The 11,048-nt window shown below is 42.9% G+C and overlaps 2 long non-coding RNA genes across 2 annotated transcripts; one reads left to right on the forward strand and one right to left on the reverse strand.

Annotated features, from left to right (window-relative positions):
• Positions 1-6,338: 6,338 nt before the first annotated feature.
• LOC121002292 lies at positions 6,339-10,688 on the reverse strand. The gene is made up of 3 exons (XR_005779275.1): positions 10,444-10,688; positions 9,912-9,919; positions 6,339-6,355 (listed from the first exon to the last, which is right to left on the reverse strand). It is a non-coding gene; the product is annotated as an uncharacterized LOC121002292 (long non-coding RNA).
• Positions 6,455-10,801, forward strand: LOC121002291. The gene is made up of 3 exons (XR_005779274.1): positions 6,455-6,696; positions 7,221-7,228; positions 10,785-10,801. It is a non-coding gene; the product is annotated as an uncharacterized LOC121002291 (long non-coding RNA).
• The last annotated feature ends 247 nt before the right edge of the window (positions 10,802-11,048 follow it).

Below are 11,048 nucleotides of genomic sequence, written 5' to 3' on the forward strand. Positions count from 1 at the left end.
ATATTCCTACTACTTTACAAATCATTAGTCAGACCACACATGGAGTACTGTGTACAGTTCTGGGCTCCAGTGAACAAGGCAGACATAGCAGAGCTGGAGAGGGTCCAGAGGAGGGCAACTAAAGTAATAACTGGTATGGGGCAACTACAGTACCCTGAAAGATTATCAAAATTAGGGTTATTCACGTTAGAAAAAAGACGACTGAGGGGAGATCTAATTACTATGTATAAATATATCAGGGGTCAGTACAGAGATCTATCCCATCATCTATTTATCCCCAGGACTGTAACTGTGACGAGGGGACATCCTCTGCGTCTGGAGGAAAGAAGGTTTGTACACAAACATAGAAAAGGATTCTTTTCGGTAAGAGCAGTGAGACTATGGAACTCTCTGCCTGAGGAGGTGGTGATGGTGAGTACAATAAAGGAATTCAAGAGGGGCCTGGATGTGTTTCTGGAGCGTAATAATATTACAGGCTAAAGCTACTAGAGAGGGGTCGTTGATCCAGGGAGTTATTCTGATTGCCTGATTGGAGTCGGGAAGGAATTTTTAATCCCCTAAAGTGAGGAAAATTGGCTTTTCCCTCACAGGGTTTTTTTGCCTTCCTCTGGATCAACTTGCAGGATAACAGGCCGAACTGGATGGACAAATGTCTTTTTTCGGCCTTATGTACTATGTTACTATGTTACTATGACTGTGGATCTGCTTCCAGGGTGTCCTGTAAGAACTGTACAGTGATGTTCCTCAAACAACTTGTGTCGTAATTCGGAAGAAACAAACAACTTCCCCGGAGGACAGGACTCCGGTGCATCTCCCTGGGCCTCCCAAACCTCTGCCTCAAGGTCGGGATAAAGAGCGGATATTACCACCCCTTTAGCCAATATCAGACCAGGATCTTTCGAATGACCCCCAGGAAAGGTACGCGACAAAGCGTCCGCCTTGACATTCTTAACCCCAGGGCGATAGGTGACAACCAAATTAAATCTGGAAAAAAACAACGACCATCTGGCCTGCCTTTCTGTTCAGACGTTTAGTCGACTCCAGGTAAGCCAGATCGGTAATTACCGTAATAGGATGAATTGCTCCTTCCAACTCATGACGCCATTCCTCAAAAGCCAACTTAATGGCCAACAACTCTCTATTACCCACGTCATCATTTTTTTCAGCAGTTGAGAGCTTCTTAGAGAAGAAAGCACATGGGCGCCATTTACTAGGTGAAGGGCCCTGCGACAAGATTACTCCTACCTCGGATACGTCAACTTGCTCAATGGCTGTGACACATCCAGTTGCACCAGTATAGGAGCAGAAGCAAAACATTCCTTACCTGCTGAAAATGCTCGTATTGCCTCATTAGACCAGACTGAGACAACCGAACCTTTCCTAGTCATGTCCGTTAAAGGTTTAACCACAGTCGAGTAGTTCAAAATGAATTTACGGTAGTAGTTGGTGAACCCCAAAAACCGCATAAGCGCTTTCAGATTTTCGGGTCGATCCCAGTCCAACACAGCACGGACCTTCTCTGGATCCATATGAAAACCTGAAGATGAGAGTAAGTACCCCAGGAATTGCACTTCCTGAACTGTAAATACACACTTTGCCAACTTAGTATACAATTTGTTCTCTCTTTGGATCTGTAACACTTGTCTCACGTGATCCTGATGCGTCTCCATGTCAGGAGAATAAATTAGAATATCATCCAGATACACTACCACAAACCTGCCCACCAGATGATGAAAGATGTCATTGATGAAATGTTGAAAGACCGCAGGGGCATTGGTTAGCCCAAAAGATATGACCATGTTCTCAAAATGACCTTCAGGGGTATTAAAGGCCGTCTTCCATTAGTCCCCCTCCTTGATCCTTACTAGATTATATGCCCCCCTCAAATCCAACTTAGAGAACACCTTGGCATTGAAAATCTGAATGAACAAATCCGGGATCAAAGGAAGGAGATAAGGATCACAGACAGTAATGTGATTAAGCTCACGGAAGTCCAAACATTGCCTAAGAGTTCCGTCTTTTTTTTTTAACAGAGAAAGAACACAGCATCCACTGGTGATTTGGATGGTCTAACATGACCTTTAGCCAAACTCTCAGTGATATATTCTCACATGGCTGCTCTTTCAAGGTTCAGTAAGATTATACAACCGAGACTTGAGCAATCTAGCTCTGGGAACAAGGTTGACAGGGCAATCATACTCCCGATGTGGAGGTAACTCCTGGTTTCCACTTTCAGAGAATACATCAGAAATAAACGAAGGTACAACTTTAGTGGTTACCACCGAAAGCGATGTACTAAGACAGTTGTCTATGCAATAATCACTCTAATCAAGAATCTGTCTCGCTTGCCAGTTGTTGGTAGGATTATGTTTGCTTAACCATGGTAACCCTAGCACCAAGGGAGCAGGCAGACCCTCCAGCACAAAACACAAAATGGATTCTTGATGAAAATCACCCATTTCAAACGGATGCCCTGCACCATTTGTGACAAATATTTCTATTTGAGCAGAATCAATTGCAAACACCGAAATATTTTTGTCTAATGCACCTGTAGTCAACCCATGCATACGGACAAACTGACCATCAACTAGGTTAACCCCTGCCCCACTGTCAATAAACACTTCAATTCCCACAGTTCTAGAATCTAGCACCACCTCGGCAGTAAATTCTCAGATTCCCCACCCACACCACCAAGAGTGAGATGAGGATTAAACTTTTTTTTTTCTTTTTCATCTTGACGCTGAACATACGGACATACGTTAACAAAATGTCCCCTTTTTCTACAGAAAAAGCTGAGTCTCCTCCTAAGCCTAAAGTTCTTATCACCAGATCCAGGAGTAACTCCTCCCAGCCATTGGTTCGTCACCACACTTAAACTCAAGTGTCTCTCTACCCAAAGTGTCAGAAGAGGCTGCCACCTTATATGATAGTACGTTCTGAGAGTGAGGAACCTTAGATCTCTCCCTCAGGCGAATATCAATACGTACAGCAAGGGACATGGCCGCTTCCAATAACTCAGAATATTTGTGAAACGCCAAACGCGTCCTTCAGGCTCTTGGATAACCCTTGACAGAATTGACTATGGAGAGCGGGATCATTCCACTCCTTATACGTAGCCCATATTCTAAATTCTGAGCAATAGGTCTCCGCAGAACACTCTCCCTGCCGTAAGCCACGCAACTTACTCTCAGCCAGGAAGATTCGATCCGGGTCATCGTCAGGGCCGGATTAACGTAGGGGCTGATGGAGCTGCAGATACAGGCCCCTACCATAAAATAGGCCCATCTGCCAGCCAAAAGGCCGTCGGGAGCGCTGAGGTCTAGTGATGTCCGGTTCATGAACGAATCGTTCATTTGAATCGATTCAGTTCACTGAACCGGAGGAGTCGATTCACCTGACTGTCAGTCACATAGCACACAGACAATGCAGAGACGCTCACCTCACGCTGGCAGCAGGGAGCCTGAGGGAGGGACTCGGGAGGAGCGTAATATGATCCTAGAGTGGAAGCTGCTTCTGCCAGCCCCTCCCCTCCCCGCCCACCAACCAATCAGAGCTGAGGCAAGGCAAGCACTAGCAGCTCTGAGTCCTCTGAGTAGTACAGAAGAAAGATCCGAACTTCCCATCACTACTGAGGACATATCCGGCGGGCCGCGGCATTACAGGAACAGCACCAGCTGCTCTGATGTCCTGCCGTCAGATATACGTCACAGGATATCCGGCGGCAGGACGTCAGAGCAGCTGGTGCGGTTCCTGTAATGCCGGCCTGCCGGATATGACCTCAGTGCGCCCGCGGTTATCCCTCCTGCACGCTGCGCTGTGTGCGAGACAGCAGGAGCTTCTGGAGCAGGTATCAGATAAACTCATCCAGTTGGAAGGGAGGGCAATCATAGTGCTGTTATGATTTATGGACACAGCTCTCAGCATGCTTAGCCAGTCAGTAATTTTCATAGTGCTGTTATGATTTATGGACACAGCTCTCAGCATGCTTAGCCAGCCTTCTATCTGGCTGTGCTTCTTGAGAGTCACAGTCCACAGGCTCAGAAACAGCCTGTGGACTGTGACTCTCAAGAAGCACAGCCAGATAGAAGGCTGGCTAAGCATGCTGAGAGCTGTGTCCATAAATCATAACAGCACTATGAAAATTACTGACTGGCTAAGCATGCTGAGAGCTCAGTCTAAATAACATAACACATTAAAGAAATTACTGTTTCTAGCTGCTAGTCCACAGCAGCTAGAAACAGTAATTTCTTTAAAGGGATTCTGTCACCAGGTTTTACCCCTGTCAGCTAAAAATATGCTGATGTTCAGGGCGTCTTCACGATTCCTAATGTGGGCTTATAAATGTCATCTGTGGGCTTATTTAGCTAAAAAACAGCTATTACTAACCTGTCAGTCAAACAAATAAGGTGCCCAAGGGGATGTTAATGGATGCAAGGTGCCAGCCGCACCCGCCGCCGTTCGTGCCCAGCGCCGCCTTTCCGGACTTCTGCGCCGCCTCCTAATCCTCTGTGCCGCCTCTCGCTCTCGCTCCCTCCCCCCTCCTTCTGCTGTAAGATCTCACGCTTGCGCACAGGGCTCTGCCTGATGCGCCCGTGCGGACTTCTCCATTTGGCTTCTTACAGCGAAGTGCGCATGCACCGGCACTTCGCTCAACCCCTGTATGCGCGAGATCTTACAGCAGGAGGAGGGGAGAGGGAGGGAGAGCGAGAGGCCACAGAGGATTAGGAGGCAGCGCAGAAGTCTGGAAAGGCGGCGCTAGGCACGAACGGCGGTGGGTGCGGCCGGCATCTTGCATCCATTAACATCCCCTTGGGCACCTTATTTGTTTGACTGACAGGTTAGTAAAAGCTGTTTTTTAGCTAAATAAGCCCACAGATGACATTTATAAGCCCACATTAGGAATCGTGAAGACGCCCTGAACATCAGCATATTTTTAGCTGACAGGGGTGAAACCTGGTGACACAATCCCTTTAATGTGTTATGTTATTTAGACACAGCTCTCAGCATGCTTAGCCAGCCTTCTATCTGACTGGCTAAGCATGCTGAGTGCTGTGTCCATAAATCATAACATAGCTCTATGAAAATTACTGTTTCTAGCTGCTGTTGTCCACAGTCCGCAACAGCTAGAAAACAGTAATCTTCATAGTCATGTTAAATGATCACTATAGTGTCAGGAAAACAAAGCGGTTTTCCTGACACTATAGTGCCCTGAGGGTGCCCCCACCCTCAGGGTCTCCCTCCCGTGGTCCCCCTCCATGTTGCCAAGATAGACGCCAAATGAAGGGGTAGTTGCAGGAACAAAATACTTTAATGGTATCGATAAAATATATATGTAATTAAGACACTGAGTGCAGTTCCATAAAAAGGCCCAGCAAAATCCTCAGCACTAGGCCCATGATGCTCTTAATCCGGCCCTGGTCATGGTAGATAAGACCTAGAGCTCTGAAAAATTCATCTACCGACCGGAGGAACTGTGATCCGGTCGGCAATGAAAAAGCCCAAGATTGAGCATCACCCTTAAGTGACGAAATGATTATACCCACTCTTTGACTCTCGTGCCCAGAAGTGTTAGGACGTAATCTATAATATAATTTGAAGTAAAAAGATGGAATAGACGGCTCTAGTGCTCAGGTAAATGGTAGAGGTGCAAGACTGCTTGGTCTGACTCACCCAGTCAGGAGCATAAAATTACAAACAATAAGGGATAAGCAGGCACACTCTTAATTTGGGTACAAGATGTAATTTATTTATGTTCTGGTATTCATGTAATAGGTAGATAAAAAGGTTAAGTAAAATATAAGTAAAAAATAGAGGGTATTAGAGTGATCACCAATAGGTGAGAAGTGATAGATGCCCTGGAAAAAATGTCCTAGGAAAAAATAGTATAAAAGATGGTTTATAAAGTGTATAGAAGAATTGTGGCGAGAATACCTAGATAAAGGTATATCCAAATACAAATTGCTCAGAAAAAATAGTGTGCACAAAGTCTTTGATGAAACAAATGATAATAAAAGAAAGAATAATAAAAAAACTTAGAAAAAATTGTCCTTCATAAACATACTTGAAAAATATTGGAAAAATGTTCTTACAGTCTTTTATAAAGTGGCCACTGAACGGTAAATAAAATCAAGTAAAAGATGTTATCATTATATAGAGGATTATTATCCTATGTTGCCCCTTTATATAGTTGTGACTCCGTTGATGGGATATATAATAGGTAGCAATTTAGCAGTTTGCTGCTCAGCAGAGGATGGTGCGTCTTTACAGGTATGTTTGCAGATGGTAGTATTGCATATATGGCAATAACTATTAGTGGTGATAATCCATAAGTTACTCTGTGAAAGAAAGGGGTGCTCTGTGCCTGAGTGCGGCGTCCCGCACTGTCTCTGGCTACAGAGATCACTTACCCTTCTTGACGCTTGTATTCTTTTGGTCCTCTGGTGGTAGTTCCCGGTAGTTGGCTGTTGTAATCCAGTCCGGTTCTCAAGAGTCAGCGGCGTGCCTCGTGTTGCCTAGGACGCCCGGGGGCGTGGTTCGCGCGTCTGAAGAGTGACGTATGTGGTCACGTGATCGCGGACTCTCTGTCAGGCTTGTTCGCAGTGCTTCTCCTGCTCTGTAGCGAGTGGTGAATATTCCAGTAATCCTCTTAAACGCGTTTCGGGAGTCTATCCCTTCATCAGTAAGTGGAGGATTATAGTGGATACTGTGGTATTTATAGAGCGATGATCAATTAGTTTATCAATCAATTAAACCTAACAATAAGGTTGATATATTTAATTGGTTGTTTTGTTTCAGTTCTGTTTGGCCCATTAGGTTTGTGGCCAGAATAAAATATACAAATTATCAAAAAATCGATAGATGAATAAAAATATATAGCACAATAAGAATTTATACAGCTAAAAGTGTTGTGTAATTATATAGATGGTGTTAATCAATCCTATAATAGGGTTATTGTTTTTGCAAATTGATAGATTTGATGGATTTTGTGGTTTTAGTATTTTATTTTCAAAGAGGAACCCTCATATATCCTTTGTATCCATTACCTATTTAATGGTATAGGGGAATAATGGTATTGAGTATGGTTTAGCGATCTGGGTTGCTTACTGTGTAGATGTTTGATTATTGGTAGTATTTGTGATGTAGGGAGCTTGTTACTTTCAGGGGATACAGACATATTATGATTTTTTTATTTTTTTATTTTTGTTTTCTCTATTTTCTAGTTGTGAGTGTTGCCTCTCAATAGGAGGCCCGCACCAGTCCCAATGTGCTCCAGCCGTGGATACATGTTGGAGATATGCCCATGATGTCACTGCTCCGTAGTATGAAAGACCCAGTGAGTATTTGGGTCTATCATTCCTGCATGTACCAAAAGGAGAAGGACTATAAGAGCTATGACCTGTGGTGTAGTATTTGTGGTGTTGGGAGCTTGTTAATTTCAGGGGATACAGACATATTATAGTTTTTGTAATTTTTGTTTTCTTTATTTTCTAGTTGTGAGTGTTCTTTCTTAATAGGAGGCCTGTAGTAGTACTGATGTGTTCCAGCTGTGGATACATGTTGGGGATATACCCATGATGTCACTGGTCCGTAGTGTGAAAGACCCAGTGAGTATTTGGGTTTGTCAATCCTGCATGTACCAAAAGGAGAAGGACTATAGGAAATATAACCTAAACGGTGAGATTTAGTAATTATGAACTAAGAAGTCTCGGTATAACTTAGTTATCAACAACAATCCTTTTTGGTACACAATGGGAGATGTCCATTGTATCACTGGTCCGTAGTAAGAAAGACCCAGTGGATACCCGGATTTATCCTCCCTGTGTATATCCAAAGAAGGGGGACAAGGGGAAAAATGCATGGGTGGGTACATAGTATAAGGTATCTTGGATATCGTGGTGATGTCAATATGGTAACAGCCCAAAGTTTAGGGCGTGTCAGACACTGAACATGTTTTCCAAGTGTGGTAGGGGGCTCATCACATCCCGGATTGCGGGGCCTAGTTGATGTCAAAATCTGTTTGTTTCTATCTAATTATCTTATGTGTTTTCCTGGAGGCCTAGTTAGTGTCGAAATCTTTTATTTAGGTATTTATTTAATTCTTTGATTTCTTGTTTATGGAATTTTGTTTTGGATGTGACGCAAGTGGTTTTCTTGGGAAATGATGTTGTTCGACAATTGTTGCATTTTCCGCATCTGAACAAACCTGTGATGTCTGCCCATTTTTGGATTGTTGTTGCATGTTCTCTATTGTATTTGATAGTGGGGGCAATTTTTAGGCCTAGATTTGGGGCTTTGGTGAAGGTGACCATCATTAACGACACTCCATTAATCACCTTCACCAAAGCCCCAAATCTAGGCCTAAAAATTACCCCCACTATCAAATACAATAGAGAACATGCAACAACAATCCAAAAATGGGCAGACATCACAGGTTTTTTCAGATGCGGAAAATGCAACAATTGTCGAACAACATCATTTCCCAAGAAAACCACTTGCATCACATCCAAAACAAAATTCCATAAACAAGAAATCAAAGAATTCTTAACATGTAGCTCAACAGAAGTTATATACGCTCTAGAATGCCCATGCCAAAAACTGTATATAGGCCGCACCAAACGGACACTCCAAAAACGTGTATCAGAACACATAGCAAATATAAGGAAAGGTTATAACAAACACACAGTATCAAATCATTTTAGAATCATTCATAACAAGGACCCATCCGGATTAAAATACACAGCACTAGAAAAGGTAAAAAAAGATTGGAGAGGGGGCAACTTCATACATAAAATGTCCAGAGTGGAATCCAGAAGAATCTTTGAATTCAACTCTGTTCTACCCAATGGATTAAATGCAGAAATGGAGATTTTTGGGTTCCTCTGATTGGGGGGTTGCCGCTCCCCGATGAGTAACCGGCGGAATGGTTATCATGTTCCTTGCGGTTGCCCCTTGGCGAGCGGCTGCCCCTCATTAACAACAATATCACCCACATACACAGACATCTACTACTCCACCAACAAGAATCCAGTAAAGTACACGAGACAAATAAATACCTAAATAAAAGATTTCGACACTAACTAGGCCTCCAGGAAAACACATAAGATAATTAGATAAAGAAACAAACAGATTTTGACATCAACTAGGCCCCGCAATCCGGGATGTGATGAGCCCCCTACCACACTTGGAAAACATGTTCAGTGTCTGACACGCCCTAAACTTTGGGCTGTTACCATATTGACATCACCACGATATCCAAGATACCTTATACTATGTACCCACCCATGCATTTTTCCCCTTGTCCCCCTTCTTTGGATATACACAGGGAGGATAAATCCGGGTATCCACTGGGTCTTTCTTACTACGGACCAGTGATACAATGGACATCTCCCATTGTGTACCAAAAAGGATTGTTGTTGATAACTAAGTTATACCAAGACTTCTTAGTTCATAATTACTAAATCTCACCGTTTAGGTTATATTTCCTATAGTCCTTCTCCTTTTGGTACATGCAGGATTGACAAACCCAAATACTCACTGGGTCTTTCACACTACGGACCAGTGACATCATGGGTATATCCCCAACATGTATCCACAGCTGGAACACATCAGTACTACTACAGGCCTCCTATTAAGAAAGAACACTCACAACTAGAAAATAAAGAAAACAAAAATTGCAAAAACTATAATATGTCTGTATCCCCTGAAATTAACAAGCTCCCAACACCACAAATACTACACCACAGGTCATAGCTCTTATAGTCCTTCTCCTTTTGGTACATGCAGGAATGATAGACCCAAATACTCACTGGGTCTTTCATACTACGGAGCAGTGACATCATGGGCATATCTCCAACATGTATCCACGGCTGGAGCACATTGGGACTGGTGCGGGCCTCCTATTGAGAGGCAACACTCACAACTAGAAAATAGAGAAAAATAAAATTAAAAAATTAAAAAATCATAATATGTCTGTATCCCCTGAAAGTAACAAGCTCCCTACATCACAAATACTACCAATAATCAAACATCTACACAGTAAGCAACCCAGATCGCTAAACCATACTCAATACCATTATTCCCCTATACCATTAAATAGGTAATGGATACAAAGGATATATGAGGGTTCCTCTTTGAAAATAAAATACTAAAACCACAAAATCCATCAAATCTATCAATTTGCAAAAACAATAACCCTATTATAGGATTGATTAACACCATCTATATAATTACACAACACTTTTAGCTGTATAAATTCTTATTGTGCTATATATTTTTATTCATCTATCGATTTTTTGATAATTTGTATATTTTATTCTGGCCACAAACCTAATGGGCCAAACAGAACTAAAACAAAACAACCAATTGAATATATCAACCTTATTGTTAGGTTTAATTGATTGATAAACTAATTGATCATCACTCTATAAATACCACAGTATCCACTATAATCCTCCACTTACTGATGAAGGGATAGACTCCCGAAACGCGTTTAAGAGGATTACTGGAATATTCACCACTCGCTACAGAGCAGGAGAAGCACTGCGAACAAGCCTGACAGAGAGTCCGCGATCACGTGACCACATACGTCACTCTTCAGACGCGCGAACCACGCCCCCCGGCGTCCTAGGCAACACGAGGCACGCCGCTGACTCCTGAGAACCGGACTGGATTACAACAGCCAACTACCGGGAACTACCACCAGAGGACCAAAAGAATACAAGCGTCAAGAAGGGTAAGTGATCTCTGTAGCCAGAGACAGTGCGGGACGCCGCACTCAGGCACAGAGCACCCCTTTCTTTCACAGAGTAACTTATGGATTATCACCACTAATAGTTATTGCCATATATGCAATACTACCATCTGCAAACATACCTGTAAAGACGCACCATCCTCTGCTGAGCAGCAAACTGCTAAATTGCTACCTATTATATATCCCATCAACGGAGTCACAACTATATAAAGGGGCAACATAGGATAATAATCCTCTATATAATGATAACATCTTTTACTTGATTTTATTTACCGTTCAGTGGCCACTTTATAAAAGA

Source organism: Bufo bufo, chromosome 5 (assembly GCF_905171765.1).
Source record: "Bufo bufo chromosome 5, aBufBuf1.1, whole genome shotgun sequence".
Taxonomy (NCBI): Eukaryota; Metazoa; Chordata; class Amphibia; order Anura; family Bufonidae; genus Bufo; species Bufo bufo.